Source organism: Triticum dicoccoides, chromosome 4A (assembly GCF_002162155.2).
Source record: "Triticum dicoccoides isolate Atlit2015 ecotype Zavitan chromosome 4A, WEW_v2.0, whole genome shotgun sequence".
Classification (NCBI taxonomy): domain Eukaryota; kingdom Viridiplantae; phylum Streptophyta; class Magnoliopsida; order Poales; family Poaceae; genus Triticum; species Triticum dicoccoides.
Window position 1 is genome coordinate 78,364,702 of NC_041386.1, and position 16,147 is coordinate 78,380,848.

Here is a 16,147-nt window from a genome sequence, read left to right on the forward strand (position 1 = left end):
GTAAATTTATACCCCCCAACCTGGGGTGCTACCACTAAAGCCAGGTGACCCGGATTGTCAACCCGGGGTGGATGATCCTCTTGACTCCACGGGATGGGTTGTTCAGACCAGCGCAGATAACGAGGTACTGCCGGTTCAACAGAATTCATGGCTCTTTTATGAAGCTTCTGATCGCGCTTACATAAGCTAGTTGCTGTTGATTCCCCTAATGGTTGTAACCTCCCTGGTTGCCCTGGCTGTTCTGATTGCCATGTCCGGTTTGGTTGCCCTGGAACCCTGAACCGGAACTGCCACCACCATAACCCGGCAGATGGAAACCGCCTCCTGAACCGCCGGGCAGTCCATTATCATATTGAAAAATATTTGAATTTTTGAACTCCCGCATAATGAAGCAATCTTTCCAAAGATGCATAGCGGGTCTCTCCTTTGATCCGTGCTTCGGGCAAGGCTGATTTAACATGCGCTCTAGATTGGGGCCTGGACCTCTACCCCGCTAGGGCGGTTTACCCTTACGTCGCTGACCGTTATCCTGGGCGCTGGTGCTAGCCACAAAGTCCAAGCTATTATCTGCCTTGCGTTTACCATTGTTCCCATGTCCTGTCGGATTATGCTGCTGCCCCTTGGTGTTGCCGCTCTTCTTTCCCTTTCGGTCTTGTCATCCTCAGACTCGGGGTCCTTGGTACTATCAGAGTCGGCATATTTCAGCAGAGCCGCCATAAGTGTTCCCATGTCATTACAATGGTGTTTAAGCCGTCCCAATTTCAGCTTCAAAGGCGCAAACCGGCAATTGCCTTCCACTGTTAAAATGACTGTGTCAGCATTGATGCGGTCTGACGAATGCAAAATCTCCGAAACCCGACGCACCCAGTGGGTTGTTGATTCTCCTTCCTCCTGGACACAGGCAGCTAAATCCACGATGGACATGGGCTGCTTGCACGTATCTTTGAAGTTCTGGATAAACTGGGCCCTTAACTCGGCCCATGATCCAATAGAGATAGCCGGCAGATTTTTCAACCACGTGCAAGTTGTTCCTTCCAACATCATGGTAAAGTATTTGGCACACGCAGCTTCGTCCACATCCAGCATCTCCGTTGCCATCTCATAACTCTCCACCCATGACTCAGGGGATAAATCAGTGGTGTAATTCGACACCTTACGCGGGCCCTTGAAATCCTTGGGTAATCGTACATTGCGCAGCGCTGGGACAAGACATGGCACTCCCAAAGAGCTAGAAGTAACCCCTGGTTCCACCGATGTTGTTGGACGAACCGGAGTGAATTAACGAGTCGGCGTGAGCTGACGAACTGGAGCTTCGTGTTGTGCTGCTAACTCGGCTTCCCGACGTGCCCTAGCGCGATCCACTACATCCTGAGCATTGCCACCGCCACCCGTCGGGTTACTGCCACGGGGCGGATTACGATTCCTCGCACTGCTTGATATGGTCGGTTCATCGATATGCCTATTGTAGCTCCGGCTTGGGCGGGGAGTAGAATGAATCCTTTCGCGGCTATGTGAATAGGCCTGCTGTTGAGTCAAAGCCATCTGTAGGAGCTCCCTAGCCCATCGTGTCTCAACTGCTACGGGGGACTCGCCATCAATCGAGAGAGCTGCCAATCGTGAAGCGACAGCAATGATGTTATCCAATGGGTTCGAGTAATGACCCGGAGGTGTTGAGACGTGTCATGATGGAATGTTGTTTTGACGAGGTGGAGGCGGTGGATCCGTCGCACGAGGATGAACCGGTGCCCCGGTCCCATGTGCCTCCGCCTGGTTCACCATAGGTTGGTTGCTGGTGCCCGCTCCTGGCGTGTTAAAGACATTCCTCGCCTCCAAGACCGACGGAAAGCGCGATCGGTATCTTCTCCTCATGACGTCATCTAACGCGCTCTGATCTAGCATAAGCCGGTATGCCTGAGCCTCCAATCCGGCCCGCTCTGTAGCCATCCTGGTGTTTTTTGCTGCCAGGTCTGCTTTAGCTTGAGTTATCTGATCCTTCACCTTTGCAATCTCTGTGTTGTGCTGATTCCGGTTTGCCGCATCCACCTCTGTTGCCAGTAACATTGCTAAAGCATCAAACAGATCAGGCAAAACCTGAGCCAGAGGCGGCGCAGAGCTCCCTGCTCCCGCTGGTGTTGTTGTTGCTGAACTGGAGATCATTGCCGCGGCGGTAGAAGAGTGCTGCACTGGTTGTGTACCGGCCATGAAGACCGCGACCCAGCTTGGCAGATCGAGGGGGTCCGGAATACTATTGCCATCGGAACCTCCACTAATTCGGCCATCCTGCAGCTGGTACAACGACTCAGTCTCTCCGGTTGAAGACTCGTCATCAGAGCAGACAACAGTTTCGCCACCAGATGCCGATCTATCCTCATATTCTGCTCCATGGATAACACCCACAAAGACATGCTTTACGGTGGGCTGAACCTGGGCAGAGCTTGCACTCTGAGCCGTCTCGATGATGTCGATGCAGATGTCCAGATCAGGGCCCGGTTCGCCGATCTTGCCGATGAAGACGTGAATTCCACCAAAGGGGACCCGGTACCCGTATTCTACTGAAATGGCCTCGGGACCCCATCCTGCGTCGTCGATGTAGAGCTTGCTGCGATGACTTTTAGTCATCCGGCCCACAATGTATCCCTTGAGTCCGTCGAAGCTGCCTTTCAAGAACTCGAAACCATCGTGCGATAGCCCCACGGTGGGCGCCAACTGTCGTGGTTTTCTCATGACAGATGTCCTTGTGAAAGGACTTAGTCATGGAGCCATCGCTACGGGTTAGCTTAAAGGGGTTAAAGCGGACAAGGGACACAAGAGTTTTATACTGGTTTGGCCCCTTACGATCAAGGTAAAAGCCTACTCTAGTTGTGATGGAATTGCTAGGGTTTCGATGACCAGGGAGCGAATCCGCTTTGCTTGACTCTCAAGTTGTTGTGTGTTGTCCCTAAACCGCCGTCGGGTCATCCCTTTATATACATAGGTCGACGCCCGTCGGTTTATAGAGTCCCGAAGCCGGATCATCAACATGTCCAACTCAATCTCTATTCCTCCTATATTACAATACAAGTTACATGATAATGTCGATTTATATCTACAGGCCTTAAGCCACCTTTGGGCCTTGGGCCTTCATAAAGCGCCACCATCCTTTGTCTTCCTGGGCTTCTAATCCTCATAGAGTTAACCTGGCCACTCCTGGCCGGTTTATGTCCAGTAGTAATATCCCCAACAACAGGCGCTGCTGGGCCTCGGCGCTCTTGTGGCCCACGCGCTGGCCAGCACGGTCAACGGCGATGCGCGCGAACGCCTGCGAGCGTCTCCTCCTGCTCGAGGCAGAAGCAGGGGAGGTCGACGAAGGCGCAAAACCAACGAGGGCAGCAGATCCAGGCGCGGGGAGCCCCTTCCCGGCCAGATTTGGTGGCACCGGTGACGACGTTCACAAATGGCGGTGGTGGTTCCTGTAGAGCCATGGGCAAGAGAGCGAGAAAGAGATCGTGAGAGCAGGGAGGAAGAAGAAGACCGACGAGAGGAAGGGAGCGAGCGGCGGGGCTCATCTGCAGTGGCGGGGCTCTCCTAGTGGGTGCTCCGGTGGTGGATCTCGCCAACGGGAGGTGGAGCAACGGTGCTGGCTAGCACACGGGACGGCGGCTCGGGATCGAGGGGCTCCTTCCTTCGATCTAGATCGAGCACAAGGAGGACGGCGCGACGGGCTTGCGCAGACGGCAGCGCGACGCTTCGGGCCCGAGCGGGCCTGCTACGGGCCGGGAGGGCCACAGGAAGGTGGGTGGATTGTTGGGCAACGTGGCGGCCTCCTGATGGTGGAGGGCGGCGGCTGCGGTGACGCCAAGTGGCGGAGGCGATGCGGCCGGGAGCAGAAAACGAGGTAGAGGGGGGGTGGTTGCGGCGGCTAAGGGTTAGGGGAGGCTAGGGGTAGGTTTAGACTAGGATTAGTTCGAAAATGGACTAGGGGGTCTATATATAGCAGGTTTTGCTAGGATTTGGGTCTAGGGAGGTTTCTGGAGCATTTAGGAGCCTCCGATCAAGATTGTGCGGTTCCAAACCGAGGGGGAACTAGGTGGGGTTTGTGGGCCGTGCAAGAGAGGTCTTGGGCTGAGAAGAGACAAACGGAAATGCAACCCGGCAAGGTTTCTGGAGACCAAAAACGTCCAACGTGTGACCAGCTATAGTGCCGCTATATGTTTAACGGTTGGGCTATCAAACGAGCTTCGAATGCGATGAAACTTGACAGGCGGTCTACTGACAACATAACAACACCGCATGTCAACTTTCAACCCATTTATAGAACATTTTGCGGCCACTTATAAAATAATATTTCGGACATGCCGCGGGCGCGTGCGAGTGTGGACGGGCTCAGAACGGACAACAGAAGGAATGGGGAGGCCGAGACGGATGCAAGTTTTGAAAAACATGACGATGCACTGCACATGATGACATGGCAAGATGCAACAATCAAGCGAATGACATGGCAACAATGGCGAATAACTGGAAGACACCTGGCACAACGGTCTCGGGGCGTCACACACCTGGTGTCCCAAGCCAGTCAAGAGGGTAGTAACGCTATGCTCTCTTTGGTGAATACACCTATGTTTGAACAGGAAGCCCCCTGTCGGTGTCAAAACCGGCAGATCTCGGGTAGGGGGTCCCGAACTGTGCGTCTAAGGCGGATGGTAACAGGAGGTAGGGGCAGGATGTTTTACCCAGGTTTGGGCCCTCTTGATGGAGGTAAAACCCTACGTCCTGCTTGATTAATATTGATGATATGGGTAGTACAAGAGTAGATCTACCATGAGATCAGAGAGGCTAATCCCTAGAAGCTAGCCTATGGTACGATTGTTGTTGTCCTACGGACTAAAACCCTCCGGTTTATATAGACACCGGAGGGGGCTAGGGTTACACAAGGTCGGTTACAAAGGAGGAGATATACATATCCGTATTGCCTAGCTTACCTTCCACGCCAAGTAGAGTCCCATCCGGACACGAGACGAAGTCTTCAATCTTGTATCTTCATAGTCCAACAATCCGGCCAAAGGATATAATCCGGCTCTCTGGAGACCCCCTAATCCAGGACTCCCTCAGTAGCCCCCGAACCAGGCTTCAATGAAGATGAGTCCGGCGCGCAGTGTTATTTTCGGCATTGCAAGGCGGGTTCTTCTCCAATTTTCAAGTGTTCGTAAGCAGTGTCCGGCTCCATAAATGTTGAACCTCTTGGCTTCTGTGCCCAATAAGGGCTTTCTCCCACGCATCGAATGAATACGAGGCTCTAGGGCGTTTTTACATTCGCCCCCCTAGCCAGATAAATAAATTGTCTATTAAAGGGATGGGTATTCTTAGATCCGATCCATACCACCCTCCCCCAGCGAGAATCCATCGGAGCGCGTCTCGGAAAGATCCATTCCAGCATGGCCGACCTCCGCAGCTCCTCCTCCCGCCCCCGTAGCCCTAAGTCCGGTGATTGGGAGAGGTGTTCAGTCCCGCACAGTCGATTAGTCAAACTGCAGACTAAGGGATTTCTCCCTCCGACGTATATGGTGCCTGTTCGAGCCGGGCTGGCCACCTACAATGGCAGGGAGCAAGCGGAGAGCTTTCCCTGTCCCTCCATGGGGGAACGGGTCTGCCTTGTTCCTTATTTACTAAGGGGACTCGGATTTCCAATTCATCTATTCCTCCGCGGGCTCCTGGAGTTCTACGGCCTCCAATTACACAATCTCACCCCTGCCTCCATTCTACATATCGTCGGCTATGTTGCTCTCTGCGAGTTGTTCCTGGGCTGCGAGGCTCACTTCGAGCTATGGAAAAGGCTATTTTGCCTCGTCCCTCGCATACAGAGGAGATCACTTTATCAAGTGGGCGGAGCCGAAATATGGCGCATCGCCGATACCAGATACCTGTCCGGTACCCCGAAGAAGTCGTCCGAAGACTAGCCTTCAGAATGGTTTTATATGGAGGGCGTTCCCCTTCCGGACCCTGTTCGGCGGGGTCTTCCTGAGTTCAACAATGCTCCTCTGAAGAAGCGCCGAAGTTGGCGCCCACGGAGCCCCCAGGCGGAAGACAACGGAGAAGTCCTCTATCTGATGAACCGGATCAAAGCACTGGCTCAATCGGGATTGACAATAATTGAAGTTATGTCGATTTGCATAATGCGGGGAGTGCAGCCACTTCAATATCGTGGGCACCCCTTGTGGTGTTATAACGGGGCGGATGATGCCACCCGCTGCGGGCTTAAGGGTCCGAACAATGCTTCCGCCTCTAGCGAAAATTCTGTCCGAACTGTTCAAGGGTGAGGAAGAGGAGTTCACCCGCATCAAGCCACGGGATGGATTCTCCATGTACAATCCTCCAAGCTGGGTAAGTTATATCTCCCTGCTCCTATTTTTCCCGCATTCTTTGTCGCAAGTATTCACCTTGCCACTTTGCGGCAGGAATTGCGAAAAGCCATAAAGGAGGTCAGCAGCCCTTCTCCACAACCAGAGGACCCTGACCGGGCCCTCGATTCCGGACTTGAAGAAGATTCGGTTATATTCGTGGAGCTGATAGACCGGCAGTTCTATCAGTTAAGCTGCGACGATGCCATGGTGGCCATTATGGCCGACTATCCCGGACTGCTCCCTACATCGCAAGTAAGAAAAACCAAAAATCCCAACTCCCAAACTAGGATCCCCTTTTAGGCACTTCACCCACCATATACACATGGCATCTTTTACAGGGAAGGCATTCGGGATGCCCTGCCGAACCCGCAGCAACTCGCCAACAAGAGGCACCGAGGCCGGGTAGGCCAAAAAGGAAGGCGGTCAGGACGGAGACGCCGGCGCAAAGGTATAAGAAAAACCCCGCTCTGTGGTTGCCGTCTTTCTCAAAATGTAATGATGCCCGTGTTTCTTTAACAGAAAAAATGCTCGCCGGAATATGTCCGGCGATGTTGCCAATCACGCTTCCACCAGTCGGGCGCCAGGACCGGACATGGAGGCAGAAGCCGATATGGGGCAGGCGCTGGATAATCCCCCTACAGAGGATGCAGATAGATTATCCGCTACAAACTCATAAGTGGAAAGCGCCATAAATCATAGGCGCCGCCGGGCCGTACTCCGTGATGCTTGTTTCTCACCAGAGGCATTTGACGCCTTCAATTCTAGAGAGGCGTACCTCCGTGCTGCTCAAGAAGGTTTAGCCAGAGCCACATATCAGTATAAAGGATGTACGGGTGAGTAAATCTGACGATTTATATGTATTAGTAGCCCCTGAGACTTGAAACAGTTAGCAGAACTGATTTAAGGATTATCTTTATTGTGCAGGTTCTTACAGAGAAGAATACTAAGCTGTCACAGGAGCTGGAGGAATGCAAGATCCAACTACGGGCTGCTGTGGCCGCATTGCAAGAACCGAAAAAGTCACCTGCTGGTAACATTTACTTTAAAGAATGATGGTTACCATATAACATGCGGCATGGCTGCAGATCTAACAACAGATGTTGCAGATGAATCCGGAGAGAATCCGGAGGACCAGCATGTTATGCGACAGCTAGAGGCTGGCAAACACGTGTTGAGTGAGGTTAGGCGGGAGAAAAACAATCTCCAAGATGCCAACATTAAGCTAAGCGTGGAACTAAAAGACGTTCGGGGCCAGCTTGCAGACTCCGAGAAGGAGAATAAGCAGCTTCGGCGCGGCATTTTCAGTAAGTGCTTGAACGAATCCTTCTAAAGGAGTTCGGCGAAGAAGCCGACTAACAGCGTTATGTCTGTAGGTATGCTGACGGGTCGTCCCGCGGAGGAAATGCCCGGGTCTACGGGTGATCTTCTGTCCGAGCTGTCACATTTGCACGAACAAGTTCGACAGGTGATGCAGGGTGTTGCCCAGGCCTTGTGGCCGTCCGTCTCCCTGCCAGAGGGTGTTGCCGAGCTTGCGGAGAAGCTCAAGGGAGCACGGCGGTGCTTCCGATTATGGAAGATATCAGCCTGCCGACAGGGTGCCAGAGAAGCCTGGGCCATGGTGAAGACGCGGTATACCAAGGCAGACCCAAATCACATGGCCAAGGTCGGACCTGTGGGGCCCGACAGAAAAGAGATCCCCGTTAGCTTAGTTTATGGGCAAGTAGAATTAGCCGTAAAGTATTCTCAACAGGATTGTAAGCTAGACCGCCTGTTGGATGGTATGGAAGAGGAATTTAGTCAGTCTGCATGACTATGTAATTAAAGTGACATGTATAATGCCTTCTAGCCGGATTGTAGATCATTTGTCGTTGCGGACCTGTTCGCTTCAACCTCCGGGCCCAACAGTCTGGAGTGTATCCAAATACCCGCTCAGTTATATAAGAACCGGGGTATGCATGGAGACCAGGCGTAGGGGTCATTAGTGCTTTATCAGACAAGTGCCCAACTAGTTATGTTATATTACATGGGTAGTAAGAAACATCTTCCACGGAGAATAGTTCCGTTAAGGGTTCCTTTCCCTGGGTAAGCATGCCCTAAAGTGCATGTCCGGACTGCGATAGGAAAGGCAGGAAAAACATCTGGGGGCAGATATGGACAATAAATAAAAATCATCTTTTGTTCACCGACCGAATATTCCCTTAAGAACGTTAGCTTTCGGCTTCACCCAATCTGAGGTACACATCCGGCTGACCCAGCAGTAACAATCGCAGAGGTGCTCCCCTTATGCCCTAGCCGAATTAACAGGAACGTAGGGCATAAATACAAGAGCCATGCAACCCAGCTTGGCCAAAACTTAAGTCATATCGATGCATATAATGGTGAAAAAAGGTACATGCGGAAGTATGACACATGTGTGGGGCATGAGGCCCGGATAAATAATTTAAGCTTATGTGAAAGAAGTCCCCCAGGTATGAAGAGTGCGGCTAGCGCATCTGTAATGTGCAAGCGAGGCACAAGGTGACCCTTGAAGGCCTAGAGGAATAATAAAAGATAGAAAGAAAGAAAGAGAAACAAGACAGATAATGTATATGCAAAAAATGGACAAAGGGAGGGGACTAACATAGAGTCCGGTGCTAGGCGTAGAATCTTCGGAGCCTGGCCGCGTTCCATGGGTTCGGCTCGAGTCGACTAGTCGATGCATCCCGCAGTCGGTACGCTCCACCGGTCAGAACTTGGTCAATAATGAAGGGACCTTCCCATTTGGGCTCGAGCTTGTTCTTTTTCTTATCCGGCAGGCGTAGAACTAGTTCGCCAACGTTATAAGTTTTGGCCCATACTTCTCTGCTTTGGTATCTGCGAGCGTGTTGCTGATAAAATGCGGAACGGGCTTTGGCTACGTCGCGCTCCTCCTCCAGGGTGTCCAAACTGTCCTGCCGATCGAGCTCGGCTTCTCTTTCTTCGTACATGCGCACTCGAGGTGAGTCATGAATTATGTCACATGGCAAGACTGCGTCTGCGCCGTACACCATAAAGAAGGGTGTATATCCGGTACTACGATTCGGCGTGGTACGCAGCCCCCAGAGTATGCAGTCGAGCTCCTCTACCCAGTGCGTGTTAGACTCCGTTAAGGAGCGCACTAATCTGGGTTTAATGCCACTCATTGTAAGACTGTTTGCTCGCTCGACTTGACCGTTGGTTTGTGGATGATAGACTGAAGCATAAACGAGCTTGATGCCCATTTTGCTGCACCAGAGTTTTACCTCGTCGGCCGTGAAGTTCATGCCATTATCAGTGATGATGCTGTGGGGGACGCCATAACGGTGTACAACCCCGGATATGAAGTCTATCACCGGTCTGGATTCGGCTATTTTAACAAGTTCGGCCTCTATCCATTTGCTGAATTTATCCACCATGACCAATAAGTATTTTTTCTTGTGGGTTCCCCCTTTAAGGGGTCCAACCATGAAGCCCCCAAACCGCAAATGGCCATGTAATGGGGATTGTTTGGAGGGCGGTAGGTGGTATGTGACTTTGATTTGCAAAGAGCTGGCAACCGGCACAGCGTTGGACCAAGTCCTGTGCATCTGCCCGGGCCGTTAGCCAATAGAATCCTGTACGGAAGGCCTTGCTTACAAGAGCCCGGGCTGCGGCATGATGACCGCCGAGTCCGGCGTGAATTTCTGCCAAAAGATTCCACCCTTCCTCTTCAGAGATGCACCTTTGAAGGACTCCGGTAGTGCTTTTTTTGTACAATTCTCCCTCATGGACCCTGTAGGCCTTGGATCGCCGCACTATGCAGCGTGCCTCATTTTGGTCCTCTGGAAGTTCCTGTCTAGTTAGGTAGGCCAGGAATGATTCTGTCCACGGGGCAATAATGGCCATTATTTCGTGGGCTGAAGGTGTTATTTCGGTGGCGGAGCCTCCGATTGTGTCAGAAAGTTCGGTATCGGGCATTTTAGCCGGGTCCGGACTGTTGTTACCGGTGTCCCCTTCCCATACTACGGATGGCTTGAATAGCCTTTCCAAAAATATGTTGGGGGACCGCATCATGTTTTGCGCCGGTGCGGGCGAGGATATCCGCCGCCTGATTGTTTTCCCGAGCCACATGGTGAAATTCGAGCCCCTTGAACCGAGCTGACATTTTTAGGACGGCGTTTCGATAGGCCGCCATTTTCGGATCCTTGGCGTCAAAGTCTCCATTTATTTGGGATATTGCGAGGTTTGAATCCCCACGCACCTCCAGGCGTTGAATGCCCATGGAGACCGCCATCCGAAGACCATGCAACAGAGCTTCGTATTCGGCTGCATTGTTGGAGTCTGTATACAATATTTGCAATACGTACTGAACGGTATCTCCGGTTGGGGACGTCAGGACGACGCCAGCTCCTAGACCAGCCAGCATTTTAGAACCGTCGAAGTGCATGATCCAATTGGAGTATGCGCCGTACTCTTTAGGGAGTTCGGCCACCGTCCATTCGATGATGAAGTCGGCCAATACCTGCGACTTAATGGCTCGTCGAGGTTTGTATGTTATGTCGAACGGGAGGAGCTCAATGGCCCATTTGGCAATCCGGCCCGTAGCGTCGCGGTTGTTTATAATATCATTAAGTGGCACTTCCGAGGCTATTGTAATCGAACACTCTTGAAAGTAGTGTCGCAGCTTCCGCGATGCCATGAATACCGCATATGCTATCTTTTGGTAGTGCGGGTACCGTGATTTGCATGGAGTGAGGACAGTGGATACATAGTATACTGGCTTTTGAAGAGGGAATTTATGTCCGTCCGCCTCCCGTTCGACAACGAGCACCGCGCTTACAACTTGATGAGTTGCCGCAATGTACAACAGCATTGGTTCGCCGATGTTTGGCGCGGCCAGGATTGGGTTGGTTGCCAAGATGGCCTTTATTTCTTCCAATCCGGCTGTGGCCGCGTCCGTCCACTCGAAGTGTTCGGTGCGCCAAAGGAGGCGATAAAGGGGTAAAGCCTTTTCTCCTAAGCGGGAGATAAAGCGGCTTAGAGCCGCCACGCATCCAGTTAACTTCTGGATTTGTTTGAGGTCTGTTGGGGTAGCCAACTGTGACAAAGCTCGGATTTTGGCCGGATTAGCTTCAATACCTCTATTGGAGACAATGAAACCCATGAGCTTTCCGGCTGGTACGCCGAAAACGCATTTTTCCTGATTGAGCTTGATGTCGTATGTTCGGAGGTTGTCGAATGTGAGCCTCAAGTCGTCTATCAAAGAGTCGACGTGTTTGGTTTTGACGACCACATCGTCTACGTATGCCTCTATTGTTTTGCCGATTTGTTTCTCTAGACATGTCTGAATCATGCGCTGATATGTTGCGCTGGCGTTTTTGAGCCCAAAAGGCATTGTGTTAAAACAGAAGGGACCGTATGGTGTGATGAATGCCGTTGCGGCTTGGTCAGACTCCGCCATCTTGATTTGGTGGTAACCGGAGTATGCGTCGAGGAAACACAATGACTCATGTCCTACGGTAGCATCAATGATTTGATCGATGCGTGGGAGGGGGAAGGGATCCTTTGGGCAAGCTTTATTGAGGTCTTTGAAATCGACACAAAGGCGCCAGGATTTGTCCTTCTTTGGTACCATCACCAGGTTTGCTAGCCAGTCCGGGTGTTTTATTTCTCTGATGAATCCGGCCTCCAATAACTTGGCTAGTTCCTCTCCCATGGCCTGTCTCTTAGGTTCGGAGAAACGCCGAAGAGCTTGCTTGACCGGCTTGAATCCCTTTAGGATATTGAGGCTATGCTCGGCCAGCCTGCGTGGGATTCCTAGCATGTCTGAGGGATGCCAGGCGAATATGTCCCAGTTCTCGCGCAGGAACTCTCGTAGTGCGGCGTCCACAGCGGGGTTTAACTGTGCCCCGATGGAGGCTGTTTTTGTAGGGTCCGTTGGGTGGACTTGGAATTTGACTATTTCATCCGCTGGTTTAAAAGAGGTGGACTTGGATCTCTTGTCGAGTATCACGTCGTCCCTGTCCACTGTGGAGCGTAGCGCGGTTAATTCCTCGGCCGAGAGGGCTTCGGATAATGCCTCGAGGGCCAGTGTGGCTGTTTTGTTTTCGGCGCGGAGTGCTATGTCCGGATCGCAGGCGAGGGTGATGATTCCGTTGGGCCCGGGCATTTTGAGCTTCATGTACCCGTAATGGGGTACGGCTTGGAAGATTGTGAACGCCTTCCGTCCTAAAAGAGCGTGATAACCACTGCTGAACGGGGCCACTTGGAATGTAATTTCTTCGGACTTGTAATTATCCGGCGTGCCGAATACTACATCTAGTGTGATTTTCCCAGCACAGCGTGCTTCCCGACTGGGGATGATTCCTCTAAAGGTTGTGCTACTTAGCTCAATGCGGTTCCAGTCTATTTCCATCTTTTGAAGAGTTTCCTCATAGATGAGGTTTAATCCGCTGCCGCCGTCCATGAGTACTTTGGTGAGTCGAAAGCCATCCGCGATTGGACTGAGGACCAGTGCCGCTGGTGCTCGGGCTGTTCGGAATATAGGTTCGTCACTGGCATTGAAGGTAATAGCCGTGTCACTCCATGGATTTATTGCTGCTACGTGGCAGATTTCGGCCATGCTGCAGAGTGTTCGCTTGCGCCTATTATTTGACGCGAAGGTCTCAAAGACTGTTAACACCATATTGTTATCCACGAGATGGTGCTCTGTGGTATTTGGGATAAGAAGATCCTCACCACTTTTGGCCACCTACCGGAGTATCCAACATGCTCTAAGGCTGTGCGTTGGTATTGTATCCGCTGTACTATGAATTTTGCAGGGTCCGTTGAGTCACCCTCCAGTACGGTTCCGTGCCCTGTAGAGGGTTTTTGCTTTTTGGTAGTTGACCCGGGTGTGTTGTGAGAATGCACCCTTTTATTTCGGACTAGGTTTGTATTCAGGGCCGGATTATCCCAAAAGTTTGTTTCGGTTTTCCAAGCACTTTCCATCACACAGTACTTTCGTACTATGGACGCCAAGTCAGCGAAGCGTGTTATCTCACGGTGATTTATGGCATTAAGGATTCCCTTGTCCGTGCAATTATTACAGAAAAATAGGATTGCATCTTCCTCGCGACAGTCCTTAACCTTGTTCATCGCAAGGAGGAATCTGGCCCAATAGTGATGTACTGTTTCCTGGGGCTCTTGCCTGATGTGGGAAAGATCGCTTATGTTTGGGTGGGTGGGTCGAATTGAATCCGAACCCATACCTGATCTGGGATCCAGGGGCCGAGGAGTTTCCAATTTTGGAAGTTCCGATTCCGGGGTGTTACCCGATAATCCTGGCCCGCTGCCTGACTCTAAGTTCAGGGATTGGATGTTGTCCTCCTGCGAACGGGCGTCCGGCTCGGAGAGCTCGGGAATCCGGACATAGTTGGTCCTCAAGATAGAGGAAAGGTCACCGCATTGTTCCTCCACCACTGCAATATGATGGGTGACCGGTGGAGAGTTAATCTCCCTTTGATCGGGTTTAAGCCCAATCCGATCATAGTCCGTAGCGACTCCCAAGGCGGCGGTGCGATCCAAGAGCTCGTTAAGGAGGCGAGCTCCATTGGATCCATCTGTTCGGTGAGTGCCGATTTAACGTGGAGGCTGTTTTCGATGACCCGAGAAGTCATCGTCGGCGCGGCGGCCGAACAGGCGGTCATGATGAATCCGCCTAGCCGGAGAGTTTGGCCGACAGCCAAAGCTCCCCCAACAGTAGTACCGTCTTTAAAGACAAGACAAGACATCCTTCCTTCTGGCGACGGCACAGAGGAACTCTCAATGAAAGCACCAATGTCGGTGTCAAAACCGGCGGATCTCGGGTTGGGGGTCCCGAACTGTGCGTCTAAGGCGGATGGTAACAGGAGGCAGGGGACACGATGTTTTACCCAGGTTCGGACCCTCTTGATGGAGGTAAAACCCTACGTCCTGCTTGATTAATATTGATGATATGGGTAGTACAAGAGTAGATCTACCACGAGATCAGAGAGGCTAAACCCTAGAAGCTAGCCTATGGTATGATTGTTGTTGTCCTACGGACTAAAACCCTCCGGTTTATATAGACACCGGAGGGGGCTAGGGTTACACAAGGTCGGTTACAAAGGAGGAGATATACATATCCGTATTACCTAGCTTGCCTTCCACGCCAAGTAGAGTCTCATCCGGACACGAGACGAAGTCTTCAATCTTGTATCTTCATAGTCCAATAGTCCGGCCAAAGGATATAATCCGGCTGTCCGGAGACCCCCTAATTCAGGACTCCCTCACCCCCAAGTGATCTTTACAGCCCAGCCTATAAGGTGGATCAAAGGGTAGTCATAGCTATGCTCAGTGAGCAGAAAGCCCCCAAGTATCAATAGTATGATAAGCCAATAAGGTAGGATGCCCATGTTTGAACTGCGCATCATGGCAGTAAGTTCTCTTTGGCAACCTTTAATTTTTCCTGAGAACTCGAACTCACGAGAGATGGATTCTTTTTGAACTGGAATTTTAAACCGGATATTTAGAGCTTTCAAAGCTCTGTGAGAGACAGATTTCCCTTAGCCGGATTTTGAACCGGAATTTTTTCCTCTTGAACCGGAAATTTTTCTGACGACTGTTAAATTTGCACCAATGTGGCAGTAGCCTCCGGGACCAGGTTATTTTCCCTCCAACGACCCAGAGTTCTTGAATTCACTAAAACCGACCAATTTTGCCAAGCCATGTCATTGTAGCCCCCGAGTCTTAAGACGGCTCGAGGAGTTGTCTTGAGATTCTCCATGTTTGACCGTGATATAAACCGACATATAGTTGAACAGCGGAACGCTGGAATATGTTGAAGCTGGAAGCAAGGTGGCAAGTTGATGACCCTCGTATTACTCATTGTATATCCTTGGCGTTGATAACACAATGTGAATCCATAGAAGGTTGAGGTCGACTGCGCCGAGTTATAAATGATCACGTATGAGCTGTATCAGTAACTCGGCCAATGGTTCATCCCAACTGGCTATTTGAAGTTAACCAAACTGTAATGGCGGCGAATTGTGCGCCTATCCATTGAGCCATCCGGTGCAGATGACGGCTGACAATATATAATAATTTGCCTCCAAATTGTTGGAAAAAAGAACCGGGCTACCCGAGCAGTGACTTGCTTGCACTCAATAAACAACTCGTGTAGATAGATGCGATCCGGTGTGTTGATGTAGACCAGCCCGCGAGAGATGGACGATAAAGACAGCCGCATCATCAGATGCGGCACAGACAGACAAGTCGGCCACGACGCTGTAAGCCGGTACGGACGGACGAGTCAATCGCAGGCGCGGCAAACCGCGCGGACGGGTGGGTTAGCCGCGTCGTGTATATCCCCAACAAGGCGGACCGGCGGCTTCGACGGAAGAAGAGGAAAGCTTAGGACGTTTTCTTATGGAGGAGGAAAGAGAAGGCTAGGGTTATTATGATGAAGTCTTGACCAAAAAAAAATTCTAGCCCTGCTGTCTTTCAAAAAATAAACCTAGCCCTCCTTTCCCGTGGTCCGGCGAAGTTGTTCAGTCATGCATTTTGTTCGTCCTGAACTCAAAGATTGTCCTCCGTTCAAAAGCAAGCCGTTGTTTTAGTTCAAAATTTGAAGTAAAATAGGGTTTTTGCCACACTTTATTGCCCATATGGCCAACTTGTCATGGAGGCATTTTTTGCTAACTTTTGCCAAAGTTTGGCGTCCAATTTTTCAGCCACATTTGTGTGGCTGGCCATATTAGTCTTCAACCAAACAGACCCTTATTTTTTTTTCAAAA